Consider the following 16,438-nt stretch of genomic DNA (forward strand, 5'->3'; position numbering starts at 1 on the left):
GATCTGACTATGACAGCTTTAATTAAAGGGGGGAACCAGAAGGACACATAGAAGTGGGAGCATCTTGAAACACTGGCATCCCTCTGCTCCACCGTCAACAAACCTGAGTGATCGCGTGAAGTGGCGGGACGACAGCACCAGCATCTCAGTTTACTATAATTCCCTGTGTCCATGGACCCCCCGGATCTGCCGCCTTTATCTATGGGGGAGCATTAACTACCAAAAGATAAACTAAACAAATGTGTTTTTAGCCTAGATTTGAAGATTGCGACTGTGTCTGAGTCCCGAACATTTTCTGGACGATCATTCCAGAGTTGGGGGGCTTTATAAGAAAAACTCTTCCCCCAGCTGAGGCCTTCTGAATTCTGGGAACAATTAAAAAACCAGTATTCTGTGATCTGAGTAAACGTGGAGGCTCATAATAGGAAATAGTATCTTGAAGGTATTCAGGAGCTAGCCCATGTAGAGCTTTATATGTTAGTAATAGAATTTTGCAGTCAATGTGGAATTTTACAGGCAGCCAATGAAGTGATGATAGAACTGGGCTGATATGTTCAAATTTTGTAGTTTTAGTGAGGACCCTGGCTGCAGCATTTTGAACTAGCTGAAGTTTTTTTAAATTTCTGCTGGTGCATCCTGACAGTAGTGTGTTACAGTAGTCAAGCCTTGAAGTAATAAAGGCATGTACCAATGTTTCTGCATCCTGCAGGGATAAGGCACTTCTAATCTTAGCAGTATTGCGAAGATGTAAAAAAGCTGTCCTAGTGATACTGCCTATATGTTGATCAAATGATAAATCCTGGTCAATTATGACACCAAGATTTTTTGCTGCTGAACCAGGTTTAACTGGAAAGTCAGAGATTTAACATTAAATCTGATAATTTATTTCTTGCCACCTGTCACGCCCTCGTCTTCTCATGTCTGTTTTCTTGGCCATGTGCTCTCTCAGCACATGGTTCTGTTTTGTTGTTGTTCTAGTCCCGCCTTTGTTCCGCCTCCGCGTTTGTCTCATTTGTTACCCTGCCCCCTCGTTATATGTTTTAGGTGCGTCTCTGTTTTGTATTTAAGTCCCCTTCCTTCACTTCCTTTTGTCGGTCGCTTGTTCTTTGTATCGTGTTAAGTCGGTTATGTTATCAAGTCTGTCTGTCTCTGCAAGTTGTTCTCATACTCGTTCTCTTACCCGTTTCATTCCCCTAGTCAAGTCGTGTTGTTGTGTGTGTTTCCCAGTCCCAGTCTGTTTCGCTTTTCCTTTTTTTGTAATAAAGTTTATCTGTGCTTTAGTGTGTGCGTCCGCCTCATTCAGTCCGCCCCGTGATTCCTGACACCACCTTTGGACCCAAAAGCAGGACCTCTGTTTTGTTGCTGTTTAGAAGGAGGAAGTTACGCAACATCCAGCCTATTTTCTTAAATCTGTGTTTGTCATCAGGCTTGGCTGAAATATACATATGCGTGTCGTCTGCGTAACAGTAAAAGTTAATGTCATTGTTTCTTATAACTGTGCCTAGTGGTAACATGTATAATGTAAATAATAATGGTTTTAAAATAGAGCCTTGTGGAATTCCAAGTCTTATTTTAGAATAATTTGAATTTAGATTGTTTACTTTTACGAATTGATAACGTTCCGTTAAGTAAGATTTGAACCATAATAGGGCTGTCCCTGTAATTCCAACCATGTTTTCTAACCCTTCTAGGAGAATATTTTGGTCTATTGTATCAAAGGTTGCGCTGAGGTCAAGAAGCAACAACAGGGATACGTGGCCTTTATCAGAGGCAAGAAGAAGATCATTTGTTATCTTGACTAGAGCTGTCTCTGTACTATGATGTGACCTGAATCCAGATTGGAATTTTTCATATATATGATTCTTATGAACTAGATATGAACTAATTTTTTGGGCCATGGCTTTTTCTAAGATTTTAGATAGAAATGGCAGATTAGAAATAGGCCTGTAATTAGACAGTGTACTAGCATCAAGATTTGGTTTCTTGATCATAGGTTTAATAACTGCTAGTTTAAAAGCTTTGGGTACATGGCCCAGATTAAGGGATGAGTTTACTATAGTTAAAAGAGGATTAATAATAGCTGGTAGTACTTCTTTGAGTAATTTTGTGGGAATTGCATAAAGTGTGCAAGTTGAACAGTTTGCGGAGGTGATCATCTTTTGTAGTTCTAACTGTGGGAGTGGGTAAAGGTTTCAAGTCTTTCTTTTACAATTACATCATGTTTTATATCAGTCACATCGGGTGGCAGCCAGGTCGGATTTAATACTGTGGCTTGAGTTTGTTGTCTAATATTCTCAATTTTATTATTAAAAAAGTCCATAAAATTTTTACTGGTGAGAGTTGCTGGAATTAGTTGTTCAGAACCTACTTGATTTTTTGTAGTTCTGGAAAACACACTAAACAGTACTCTCGTGTCATTTTTATTATTGGAGATCAGCGAGGCCAGATATGCTGAGCGAGTTTTAGTGAGGGCATTTCTATACTCTATAAGGCTGTCCTTCCAGGCAGAGTGGAACACTTCCAGCTTGGTTGATCGCCATTTCCACTCTAGTTTCCGTGATTTTTTTTTTTTAAAGTACAGATTTTATCATTATACCATGGGGCGAGCTTTTTCTGGATTATACTTTTACTTTTAAGTGGTGCTACCTTTTCTAAAGTAGATCAACAGGTATTTTCTAAGTAGTCAGTTAGTACATCTAGCTCCATTGGGTCTGATGGAGTGGGAACTGGTGTTGATATTTCTGGGAGGTTTTCTATATATTGTAGGGCAGTAGATGGTTTTATTATATGCTTTGTAGAATAGCGTGGGGACTTACATATATTATGGCTAAGATGTAGCTCGTATGAAATTAGGTAATGGTCGGAGATTGCTGAGGATTGCGATAAGATATTAATTTTGTCAATGTTAAGACCTAGTGTCAAGTCTAAAGTGTGACTGCAGTAGTGTGTAGGCCCTGTTACATTTTGAGTAATACCAATAGAGTTTAAGATTGACGTAAATGCCTTTTTTAGTGGGTCACTTTCCTTCTCAAAATGGATATTGAAATCTACAATTATAAATTTATAATTTCAAACCACTAGGTTTGCAGCAAAATCGCTGAATTCTTTCAGAAATTCTAAGCAAGGCCCTGGTGGTCTGTAAATATTGCATAATAAAAATGCGTCCTTTTTTGTGACTGGATTTGTAATAATGGTGGAGAGAACCTCTAAAGAAGTGAAGGTGTAACATTGTTTAAGACTAATTTCTAGGGTATTTTGGAAAATTACACATACTCCACCTCCTTTGCCTGATAATTTTGGGCTATGTACATAATTATTGCCTAGGGGGGTGGCTTCATTTAGTGCTTAATATTCATTTGGTCTAACCCACGTTTCCGGGAGACAGAAAACGTTGAATTTATGATCACTTATGATATCATCTATGATGACTGCTTTTGAGTTTAGTGATCTTATGTGGAGTAGCCCAAATTTTAGTTCTGAGGTGTTGCTGCTATCATATGTGTATGATTTAATATTGATTAGGTTGCTGAAACAGGCTGATTTTGTTTTTCTACTTTTATATTTAGTTTGGGGGAAAGACACAGTCTCAATACAGTTGAACCTAGGTGATGCCTCAAGGCAGTTTGCAGATGATCGTTTTAGCCTGTCTGTCTGTGGCCTGGTCCCGGCTCTGGATTGTGAGCAGCTGTCTACACCACTCTGCTGACTAACTAAAAGACTGTGTGCTATGCTGCAAAGTAAGGCAGCACCCTCCCGCGTGGGGTGGTTACCATCCCTACCTATAAGACCAGGCTTGCTCTCGAAACGTAACCAATTGTCTATAAAGCCCACTTTATTTTCGGAACACCACTTGGACATCCAACAGTTTAACGCTGAAATTCTGCTGTAGGCTTCAGGGTCGCGCCACATTGGGATGGGACCAGAGCAGATTACAGCATCGGACATTGTCTGGGCCAGTTTAATCACCTCTCTAATATTACCCTTAATTACCTCAATTTCAAATTTCAAACCCATTTTAATCATCATCTTCCTACATGAAAGATCCACAGATGAAATGCAAATTTAATTTTATTTTTAAAGCCTATGAGTAACAAGATAAATAAGATAAATGTACACATGTTTAAAACGCTGACAGTTTACAATGTTGCCTTCTGTACTAAAGAGCCTTTCTGAGGGTGAACTTGTAGCTGGTACACACAGATATTTGCTGACCAGCCTGTTCAATCTTGGAAAGTTCACTTGGTGAAGTTTCCACCAAGCCAGAGGATCTTCTTCTCCATCGATGGTGGGTGTCATAAGGTAGCTATTCATCTCTGTTTCCATGGCATCAAGCTGAACAGACAAGTCTGGAGACGTGGCAGTACCCTTGAAGTAGCTGCCAAGTGACCTCTTTGGCTTTTCAGATGAGGCAACTCTTTGGTTCAGTGACAGGTGATCTCTTCTCCTGTAACATACAGTAAATCAGTCAGTATTTTTCCAGTTTTATTTAATTTGAAGAAAATGATAATTTTATGATCAATAACTGTAACTGGTAATGTTACTCCTTTAGAATGCATCATCTCATATGCATTTATACAAATCCTAACCATCTATCTACATTCCTTGCTTCTTCTTCCATCTCTGTCTTCATTCTTGCTTTAATGGCAGGAATATTCTCTTGACTGATATAGTTAGTCTTGAATCGGGGGTCTAAGAATGATGCAACATCAAGCAGTTCTTGGGTGGCAAGATCATTGTATTTTTCTTGGAGGTAGCCAATGATTCTGGACTTGACTGATTTTGTGAGGTCTGTGTCTTCTGGATCCTGTGCAAGTGTTTTTGTCTTAAAAAGGTGGAGCACTGGCTTCAAATATGAAATGCTCACATATTCTTCACCAGAGAGTGCATCAGTAAATTCTTGAAGAGGATGCAGTGCCTTGTGAATTGACTCTAGCACATCTGTGTCTTGCCATGTAAGCATTAGGTGGCATGTTTTCCTGTCAGTGGACAGCACATGATTCAGGGCCTTGATTTGCTCCAGAACCCTTTCAATCATCTTCTCTTTGGTTCCCCACCTTGTGTAATCAGAAATTTATAAAAACTTACAAATTTGTCTAATAAAAAGTTAAAAGTAATCTAATCGGATTACTTTTGTGTTAACAGAGAGATTGTTTGACGTTAAACAAAATATTATGTGTGTGTGTGTGTATATATATATATATATATATATATATATATATATATATATATATATATATAAATATATATATACACACACACACCTCAAAGTAACGTAATATTTCAACATTTTCAATAGGCAATGTATAACGTTTTATTTCTTCAGTGTACAACTGTATAAAGAACAATACTTTAGAAGAGTAAATGAGTCCAGAAATAGTACAAAGTAATCAAAACAGATTACTTTAAACACACACACATTTTTATTTTTATTTTTATTATATATATATATATATATATATATATATATATATATATATATATATATATATATATATATATATATATATATGCACACACACATTCTTATATTTTCATATTTATCCAGTTTTGCCATTTTATTTTTATATAAATATATATCTTACACCCTACATTGTAATTCCTGCTGCTATGTATTTGATACTTTTTATCTTAATTCTGTGCTGTCATTTATAAACTTTATATTTTAAAATCTGTGCTGCTGTATATTTCATTTGTGATTCTATTTCTATTTTGTTCTCCATATACTTCTACATACACACACATACAAGGAGGGGGGAGATTGAGAAAGCGAGAGAAAGGGGAGGGCGGAGAGGAGAGAGAGAAATGTGAAAGCATGTTCCATATTTTTATAAATGTGATTTGAACCGACACTTACCGATCGCAAGGTATAGTCTGAGGCCAAAACACTGTAGCCTGGTCCACTCGTTCATTTCAGCTGCCTTAATCATGTTAGATGTGTTATCTGTGGTAATGCACACTTGCCCCTCTTCATTCAGACCCCAGCTGGCCAACGCATCTTTCAATCCATTTGCAATGTTCTCTCCCGTATGGTCAAGAGGAAAGTATGACGTCTGTAGACAACAAGTCTTTAATTCGAAAGCTTCACTTATGAAGTGAACAGTGAGGCTCTGGTATGGTTCAGCAGTTCGGCTCGACCACATGTTTGTAGTTGTCGACTAAAACTCCACATTTTTTAGCTCCATTTCAACTCTATTCCTACACGAAGCATACAGTCCTGGTATAGCGACTTGGCTGAAGTATGTGCGTGAGGGAATCTGGTATCTCTTATCAAATGTTTGGATAAGGTTTCGGAAGCCATCTTTAGAGACTGTGTGAATTGGCACCATGTCTTTTGCCAAGTACTTCACAGTAGAGTCGGTTATCTCTCGGTGCCTTTGTGAACTTTTTTCATATGCATTTTTTCAAACTCCTCTGTGACTGAGGTTTGCTTGGTTGTCATGTTAGGAAATTGTGCCGGTTGATTCATCATAGAGATGTCTGTGATGTTTCTTTAAATGCTGATAGAAGTTTGTGGTGTTGCCTCGTGAGGTTAGCACCGACGTTCGACATGTCTTGCACAGTACCTGCTTTTGGCAGATGTCAGTTTTCCTGAAACCAAAGTACTCCCAACACATGACGTGCTGTTTTTCTTTGGTATCAAGTCGTCCTCTTGGGTCTCACTCTCTTGCACAGATGAAGCACTCATCTTTTCCACGAACTCTAGTGCTAAGCTGCTTGTTAAAAAATTGTGCCCCAGGCACAGCCCCTGCATAATTGGCAGCATTTGATTGGCTGGTTGCGCGTTTATTTTTATTGGATGATTATTCCCTTGTAAAACGTGCAGTCTATTGGCTAATTCAAATTGCAGCTCCCGCGATTCAAAAATTGCACCCACTCAAATTGCAATTTCGATTTAAATACAATTAATCGTTCAGCACTACCTCAGAGTGCCGCAGACGAATATCATTGGCCCCTACATGAATGACTATCCTCGAATATCTCCTATTAGCTAACAGTCTAAGTTTGCCACTAATATCCAGCGCTCTGGCTCCCGATAAACAGCTAACTTTTACTGCCGGTGCTCCTAAAGGTGTAGCTAATTTCACGTGTCGAACAATAGAGTCTCCTATAACCAGAGTACTCTTAACAGGCTCCTCAGCGGGTGCTTCGCTGAGCGAGGCAAACCTGTTTGACACGCGAATCAGAGGAGCGTGGTGTCTCGTTGGGCTAGCTTTGGCCTCAGCGTTAGCATCAGCCTTAGCTTTCCGGCTATGTCACCGAGACGTCACCCATTCACCCTGCAGTTCGGTTTTAGTGCCTCTGTAATAATATTCCTGCGGACACAATCTATAAAATAGATCTATGGATGGTTAGTAAGTTGTAAAAACAGAAATAAAAGTAGAACCAATAACAGGAAAACCAGAGCGATTAAAACAGCTTCTTCTAAACGGGTACAGGAAAAGCCAAACGGGTTGCCAGATCTCATCATGAGATTTGAATAGTATGTCCCTGGGGGCTCTTCCTAAGTGCATAATAAATGTCATAATGATAACCACTAGCGGGCTCAATAACAATTACAATTAAGCATTTTAATTTCACTGATCAAGCATGTGAAGTTGTGAGATTTTTAGGGTAAGCGTTTTTGAGTTATAGGTGCATTTGTGATTTGTAGACTTCATGCTGGATCTCTGTTATTGAGAGGGGCCTGTAAACCACATGGTGATTAAAGTTATTGATTTTATTGATAACTATTATAGTTCGGGTCTTTAGGATTCGGCCGATACCACACATGTCCATGTTAGAAAAATATCCACGGAGTAGTACGCGCTTGACCTCTCCAGAGGTCTATTTCCACAATGTAAAATTTGGAGTTAAAACCTCCTACTGTGAAGTTATTCAAGCTGGAGTAGACAGTGAGCAGATGGCCTCTCCAAGTGTCTCTTTAGACTCCAAGCTCCCTATAAGGAAATGATTACTTTTACTGCAAAAATACAGTGTATATATCTTGTCTAAACATAATGCCAACTTCTTAGCTTATTCTTTACTTTCCTAGAGAAACATATCTCCTATGCCTCTTCATGTGGCCATTTACCCCTCACCAAGCAGGAAATTCCCTGCCGCTGAGTGTTTGTCTCTCCTCCTTGGGTGTGCATTGCCATGACTCTGCCCCTCATTGGTCTATAGACTTGATTGACATATCATTGGAAAGCTGAGAGTCTACGCTACGTGGAGCTCCATGGGGATCATCTTTTAATTAGGTGTCCAAGTGCTGGAACCCTATTGTTTTTGTTCCATTTTTTTAGGGGTCCAAGCACTGCAAGTGCTGGAACACTATTGTTTTTTTTTTCCGTTTTTGTCTTCTTCTTTTTCTCCGATGAAACACGATGGGCAGCCCAAACTGTAAGTCCTACAGACTTGTCGTTTGGTCAACTGGTAGTAAACCCTCCCGCTACTCAGGCGCATAGAATCAGCCTGATGGTGGCGCTATAGGTATATCTCCTACCCCATGTGACATAGAGACCAAATTCTTTTTTCCCCTGATTCCTCAGGTCAGACCCTACAAAAAAAGCCAATAAAACCCATATGCTCGACCTACTTAGATTTTGAGCTTATTTGCATTATATGCAAAATCAGCCCGATCAGCCTAATTGTGGCGCTATAGTGACGCAAAACACGTTTCCATCTTTATCTCCTACCCCATGTGACATAGAGATGAAATTCTTTTTTTCCCTAATTCCTCAGGTCAGACCCTACAAAAAAGCCAATAAAACCCATAAGCTCAGCCTACTTAGATTTTGAGCTAATTTGCATAATATGAAAAATCACACATTTTGGAGTACGAACTAGTCCCTGGAAATGTACCCAATATGGACATATGTGATATCAGCAGAATCCTAAGAACCTGAACTTTAATAATTATTCAAAAAAAGTTGGAATTTCATCACTGCTCGGCTTACAGATTCCGCCCAAATAGAGGTGGAGCTAAAAATTTCTAAAAATCAGACAAATACAGCTATAACTTGCAAACGCTTTCCCTGAATGATATGATACTTTACATGCTTGATCCCTATAAGGGTTGGAAGACATGAGTACTTGGTTGTGCAACTGCAAGCCTAGGGGGCGCTATAACAACAAAAAATTTATTACGCTTCACAGGATTGTCCGATTGACATGCCGATTGGTATGCATGTAGTGGGTGATGTCCTGAATAACATTCTATGACAATGATGTCATATTGGAAAAAACAGGGCCGCCATCGGCTAATCAAATTTCAGCAGCTGTTTCATGACCTTAACAAGGTCCTATCTTCTTGAGACTTGCATGGTATGTTCATGGTTGCACTTCCTAAGCCTATAAAAATGTCATAATGATAGCCACTAGGGGGTGCAATTCAATATTTCAACATTAAAATATGGGATATCTCAGTGAAAATTAACCATATCGGCAAGCAGTTTGCTGTATTGCATACTGTGCATAGTGTCTTACAACTTTGTAATAACAACTATTGTCAAAAAATGCATCGTTTATCCACAATAGTCAGGTATGTGAAAATGAAGCTTTTCGAACTCCTCCCTGAAATTTGTCTTATCAATAAACAACTGGTATTTTTGAAATCTGTATATATTTCAGGTAAATAATTATTTTAAAAACTTTGAGCTTTTGACACGCTGTTGCGGCAGTTATTCAACAAATATGCATGGGCCGGGCTCGATGCACTCTTTGAGCTATAACTCAAACAAACTTTGCCCAAATCAAACAAAACTTGGTACACATATGTATGTCATCACTCTGAAGTAGTGTGCCAAATGTGGCCACATTGCACAGAAAGTATAGACAGCAGAAAGCACCAATAGTTGACCAAGTGTGTGAGCAGTGCTCTTAAAATCAGACAGGCTACTACAGAGTATTAACAGTCTACATGGGTGCATTTGTAGAAGATATTGGTGCTAAAACTCAAGCAAACTAAGTGGCATCAAGATAATATATATATAACTACTCTGAAGGAGCTTGTCCGACTGTTTGCATACATCACACAAAGACCCTCTGACATCACACAGGAACTGACAAACCTCACAGACTCTCAGACACCCATCACAAATGCATTTTTCTAAACTTCACACATCACACACTACACACATCACACTGAATCTGACTGGCTCAGTGTCTAAGAGTTTTTCCAATTGTATACTTTGTATACAATTGTAACAATGTATACTACCGGAGTGGTCAGATTTGACTTTGTTGCCATAGGCAGCCAGTTCATGATTGAACCCTCAGATACACGCTAGCAGCTACCTTTATTATTATTCTTTTTCTCTTAAACAAAGCAATCTGCAGAATTCGTAACAGCATCTTGGTGGACAACAAAAATGTCACAGATTGGTCAATGGGGCGCTATTATTTAGGTAAACACATTTTGCCTCATAGCTCCTAAACACTGGTAGCTAGAGAAAAAACTTCCCCTGATTCCTTGCGTGCAGACAAACAACTTTGCCTCCATATAAGTCCACCTAATTTAAAATTTGCTAATTTTCATTAAATTCAAAACCTAATTTTTTTCTGAACTAGTCCCTGGATTTTGACCCAGGATTCTAGATTTGGTGTCAAAATGTTTGCAGAAGCCTGAAGTTTATTAATTATATAATTAACAATACAAATTTAAAATATATTAACATGGTGGCTGTAGTGGAAATAGTTATGAACACGTTGTAGTTGCATTAGCACTACATAGCGGAGTCAATGATAATTAATTATTATTTTATTAATAGTTAATGATTTAATTCATTTTGCTAAGCTCCGTGCTTGGGAGCCATTAACTAATATGTAGTGTCCTTACCTGTCTTAATTTTAGCTTAGACAAGTAGGTCATCTTCACATATTATACAGCAGAATTAGCTAGAATTAACTATTATCAATGAATTATGCTCAATGACCCGCCGTGGGTTCTTGACTCTGAAATGGAGTCTGAACTAGAAGTTATAATTCCATACAAGAAAGGTGCACACACAAACAAATAACCAAGGATTAGTTTTATCACACAACTGGTTTATTAATTGTAATATCAAATAATGAATATTGATTAGACATTCATATAATAAAATGGATTACAGCAATATATGAGGGAACAGGGAGATTAATATGTGAGGGAATTTCTGTATGATAATTATTGCCCTAAGTTCTAATAAAGGCTATTGTTTATCCCAGCAAACTTTCAGTACCAACCCACGAGCCATGAGAGACATGAGACCATGTGACCTTACGTATCCGGAGAAGGACAGGGAGCATGTCGCTGATGGTGCCTTCTGGCACGACTTCCTGGAGAATTGCAGACGCGGGCCTTGTAGGTTGCAGCCGTGGGCGTTCATTTTCTCCTGAGGCTTTCAGATGCAGCTGTCGGAGCTGGTGGCGTTCTGAAGGTCTCTGTGGGGATTCTTCGTCGTCACTGATCTTCTGCCTTGTGAGAGAGAGACATGTCCATGCAGGTCTCTCCTGGGGCCTCATCTCAAGATCATTCTGAGGGTGCATGCGGCCGTCCTCGTCATGGCGTTGTCGTCATTTTGAGGGTCAGAGGTCTAAGGTTTCCTTCAGGCTCTGGGTGTGGCGTTGAAATTTCGCTAGGGTTAAACTATAGCTTTTCTTAATCTGTAGTTTCTATCTGGACCACGCTTTAAAGGTCCAAGACTGTTTATGAAAGCCATGAGTCTGACGCCTGCAGAATCATTTCAAAAACTCAGGTCATTTTACATTTACTTGAAAAAGGCTGAAAGAGATAACGCCCCAAGTGTCTGGAGCCTTGAAGTGAAGAATCAAACAGTGGAGAAAAAGGGGAAGAAGCCTAAAAACCTGTGTCATTTGGCACCACGGGTTTTTAACCAGAGTTTAGAAAACCCACCTCGAATACCTGATTTGTCCTCAATGAGGGAGAATTGGAACTTTTCTTGCTCCTGATTGGCTGTTTCTTGTACCTTGTGAGTGGCATCACATAGAATTTATGACACTTGACAAGACAGACTTGACCATCCCTGGTGAGTGAATATTCCCGGATTCTGAATCATACTTTGCAATATAAAAGATTATAATGTTAACACAAAGTAATGTCATTAAGAAAAAGACAACCATGTTCTATATAATTATTAACCAACTAAACACATAGTATGTGGCTACCTTGGTACATAAATTCAAATAAAACAAAAATGACTTTAAACACATGTAAATTAGTTCCACCTATTTTGATTGTCAAAACAGGATTCATTTCAAACAGTTGTGCACATATGTAACTTCAAATTGTTTTAAACCAATGGGAATTAAGGTTTGTGATTGTTTTGTTTAACAATCTTTCAAAATGTGTGAGAGAACAGTTTTAATCAAGTTTGAGTCTGTGTGTCTCTCTGCATTTTGCAGAGATTCTCCTCTTGACCCTGGGACCTTGGGTCGTAAACGTCCTGGAGTGAGTTTTTACGAGCCTGCTCTAGATGCTAATCTCAAATTCCGATCTGGCTTGTTGCAAGGAGATGTCTCTGAGACAAGCTAAAGTTTGGGTATTTAAAATACTCTTGGAAAGTCACAATTTCTTTTTAGAAATTAATAACACATTCATCATATCATACTACAGTGGCCACCATATGCCGAGTTTTTTCCTCCCACAGTCCCCCTCACACAGTGTGAATGTGTGTGTGTGTTGCCCTGTGAAGAACTGGCACCCACTCCAGGGTGTATTTCTGCCTTGCACCCAATAATTCCAGGTAGGCTCTGGACCCACCACAGGAGATAATGAATGAATGAAATGTAATTTGGATTTTAATATACACTACGGAATGTCTTACCACATAGTAATTGCATTTGTCAAAAAGTACATGTTATTTTCTTGTTGGTCAGTTATGTGAAAACTGAGATTTTTTATTCTAGTCTCTGGAATTTAAATCAGTTGACAAATAAAGGGTTTTGTTGCAATCTGCAGAGTTTGGAGGTAAATAATTATTCAAAAAAGTATGACTTTTGGACATTATCACTGCAACATGTCATACACACACACACACACACACACACATATATATATATATATATATATATATATATATATGCATACCCTGAGGTTGCATGTCAAATATGAACAAAATCCACCTGCAACAGGCACTACAATTGGTTAATAAACTGTTGCATGAGATTTTGTGTGTTATAGCTCCACCTAGGGATGCAGTTGCATCACAATTCATTCATGTCATATGATACACATTTTTTAAGTAATATGTGTTTTTACTTGTCCAGTCTCAGCTTGGACAAGTAGGCTATAATGCTGAGCGACATTATACATAACATAGTAGGATTAGCTAGAATAAATTATAATTTATGATTTATTATTCTTATTGACACACTATAGGTTCTTGGCTCCGAAATGGAATCTGAAGAAAAAGTAACAATTCCATACAAGAAAGATGCACACACAAACAAATAACCAAGAGCTGGTTTTATCATACAGCTTGTTTATTAAATGAGGAGGGAGATAATAGAAGAGGGGATTTCTATATGATAACTACCCTAAATCCTAAAAAGGCTATAGTTTATCCCAGCAAAGCATTCAGCACCATCTCCTGAGCTATGAAATAATTTAACCAGTGACCTTATGTGTCCCTTGAGAAGCGTGCATGCGTGTCTCTCCTTTGCTCAGAGACGCCACCTCAGGAGGTGAAGATTCTGAGGGAGCATGTAGCCTTCGCTTCCATCGCTATTCTGGAGCTCTTGTCACACCGCTTTGAGGGTTCAGAGGCCTGAGGTCTCTGGGCATGGTAGTGAGCTTTGCTGGATTTAAACTATAGCTTTCTAATATTACTAATAGAAATAAAAATAAGCTCTCTTAGCTTCCTGACTGGAAGCAGATTCATCCATGAGTGAATCTAAATTTCTCTTTCATTTCACCCCTCTTCGTTCCTTCTTTCTCTACCTTTTCTTTCTCAGTTCTGGGTTTGTTCTGAACAACTGAAGTGTTGAAGAGCTTGAGAGCGAGCCTAAGAGCCTGTTTTAAGAGTGAGCCATGAGAGAATCTTTGAGAAGGGTCTGTCAGAGAGTGTATTCCCTCGGGAAGAGAGGTGAGTTGGTTAGAGACTAAAGAGTGTAGTGTTTTGCGCCATAGGTTTTTAAACGAGGTTTCAGGAAACCCACCTTGAAGGCCTGATTGGTCCTCAGGGATTTAGAATTGGAGCATTCCTTGCCTCTGATTGTATGTGTTTTAGACTAGAACCTCCGTAGTAGTGACATCACATAAAATTTATGACATTTGACAAGACAAAGACTTAAGGAAGATTCCTGTTGAATGAGTGTCCAAGATTTCTGAATCATGTAACCGTGTTTTGCATAATTTTTAACCAAATCACACACGTATATGACGCCCTTTGTTCGTGAATAAGTTCATACAAAATGTCATTTTAAACACACTTATAATTTCCCTTTTTGATCATGAACTGGAATTAAAACTTGCAACGTTGTTTACCATGTCATAAACTTTTTATGGAAATTAGAATTAAGGAATGTTTAATTCTTTTGTTTTAACAGTCTTTATAATGTGTGAGTGGAAATTGAATTTAAGTGGGACATTATGTGAGTCTTTGTGTCTATCTGCATTCGATTGAGGTGGCTGGTCCCATCATAAATAAACGTATTGTGTTTTTACGATTCCTGGTGCAGACTCTCAGGCACCAAACGTTATCAGGGTCCATGATCCTGGGAAAAGGGTGAAAAGAGTGATGTTGGGTATGAAGAGCTTAATTTCTGCAGATTATGTCCCAAAATTCAAACTCCTTATTAGAAATTAATAAAACATCTTCATCTCCCACTACAGCATGTGTTTGCATTTCTAATCTGAATGAATTAATTGTTTACCTTCATCTAACGGGTAAATTATTTGTTTTGGATTAAGCCTATGAAGTTTTGTAATATTTGGGGAACTTGTTCCTGAGTTACAGCTTTATTTTTGTGCTTTATTGAATATGTGCTCCACCAGTTACTGGGAGGAACCTGGAAGCCCTATATGCCTATGTTATGTAAAAACCCAGAGCAGCTTGCATTCAAATATATGCATATTTGCATTTCTAAGCTGAATGCCAATAATTAATTATGTAAATAGTTATTGACCACCAGATGTTGCTCACACATTACTTATACAGCATACCAAGCCTGACACATTTGCAAATACCTGTCCATTATAAAAATGGTTCATAGTTTTTGTGTAATTTGAGTTTTTAACCAGATTTTCTCAAAACAGTTACTGAATAATGTGTGAGTCTCAAAGTAAAATATTTATTGCACCTTTTTTGGCCTCAGTCAATCAGTCTAGTACTGTTGTAAATAATTGGTTCTATAAATGTATTTTGGATTTTCCAATTATGATTATATTTTAAATATTTCAACCTAAAACTGAATGTTAAATGTATTTTCCATTTCACTGAGTTTTTGAAGTACTTGTAAGCCTGGGTCTTGATTCCATATTACTTAATCATTTCAAGAGGCTCAAGATGTGCCAGGAATCCACAAGTCACTTATGGCGTAAAATGAAAGCTGCTACCTACTTGTCCCATATGTTCAGGGTTCAAACCCTGTGCTAGTTCACAAAAATATGTGATCATGAATGCCTTGGAAACCTTGTACACAGAGGCTGTTACAAAAGAAAAAGAAGTTTTTTAAGTTTCATATTAATATTGCAAAATCTGGATCAATAAAAAAAGCGTGAGAAAACTTAGAGGAATGATGTGGCGCATGCAGTTAGTGCTTGACCTTGGAACCAGAAGGCCTGGGTTTGAATCCAGCGGCATGTATAGTTTGGTGTGTTTCATGTTTGATTGCATTTTGATCCCAATTTAAATGGTTTAAAGAAAGCGCAAAAAGCCTTGTGCCAGAAGTGGGGAGTGTTAGTCGTTGACTTTGTAACTTAACGGCCTAGGTTAAATCCACTCACTGATTAAGTTGTTGAAGTGACCCATTAGAGATGTCCTCTGATTAATTCTTTATTATTATTACAAGTTTGATATAGCAATAAAATAGTAAATTTTTACTGGATTACTTATACGCTTTTTCCTGCTGTAAAATTGATCATTTTCCTTATGGAGCAGATTAAGGCTTAGTTGGCCCAAACTGCTAAAGGTGTGATTGTGTTGACATGTGCTTGAAGTAGGGGTGGGAAATATAATATCGTTCAAGGTAATACTGGTGAGTTTTTTAATTCGATAAGACTTTTGCCATATTGCGATTCTGTGATGCAAGCTTCTGTGCACACCAGTGGGCATGAGTAAAGGGCGGAGCATATGTCAGTCATTTTCGACTGCAGCCTGTCACGCCTTCGTCCTGTCATGTCTGTTGTCCCCGGCCATGTGCTTTTAGCACATGGCTATGTTTTGTTTATGTCCTTGTCTCCGCCCTCGTCCCGCCTCTGTTCCGCCGCCTCGTCTGTCATTTGTTAACCCGTCCCCTC

General features: G+C 38.5%; 1 protein-coding gene across 8 annotated transcripts in view; it reads left to right on the top strand.

Moving 5' to 3' along the window:
* Nucleotides 1-16,438, top strand: part of si:dkeyp-27e10.3 (UPF0606 protein KIAA1549) — a 146,114-nt gene that overhangs the window by 16,342 nt on the left and 113,334 nt on the right. The window contains exon 2 of one of the 8 annotated variants that reach the window (XM_066668541.1): nucleotides 13,933-14,063. The exons of the other annotated variants lie outside the window; for them this stretch is intronic. The gene's annotated coding sequence lies outside the window, so the exon portion shown is untranslated. The remainder of the gene's footprint in view (nucleotides 1-13,932; nucleotides 14,064-16,438) is intronic. 8 annotated transcript variants of the gene reach the window in all.

Source organism: Hoplias malabaricus, chromosome 4 (assembly GCF_029633855.1).
Source record: "Hoplias malabaricus isolate fHopMal1 chromosome 4, fHopMal1.hap1, whole genome shotgun sequence".
Taxonomy (NCBI): domain Eukaryota; kingdom Metazoa; phylum Chordata; class Actinopteri; order Characiformes; family Erythrinidae; genus Hoplias; species Hoplias malabaricus.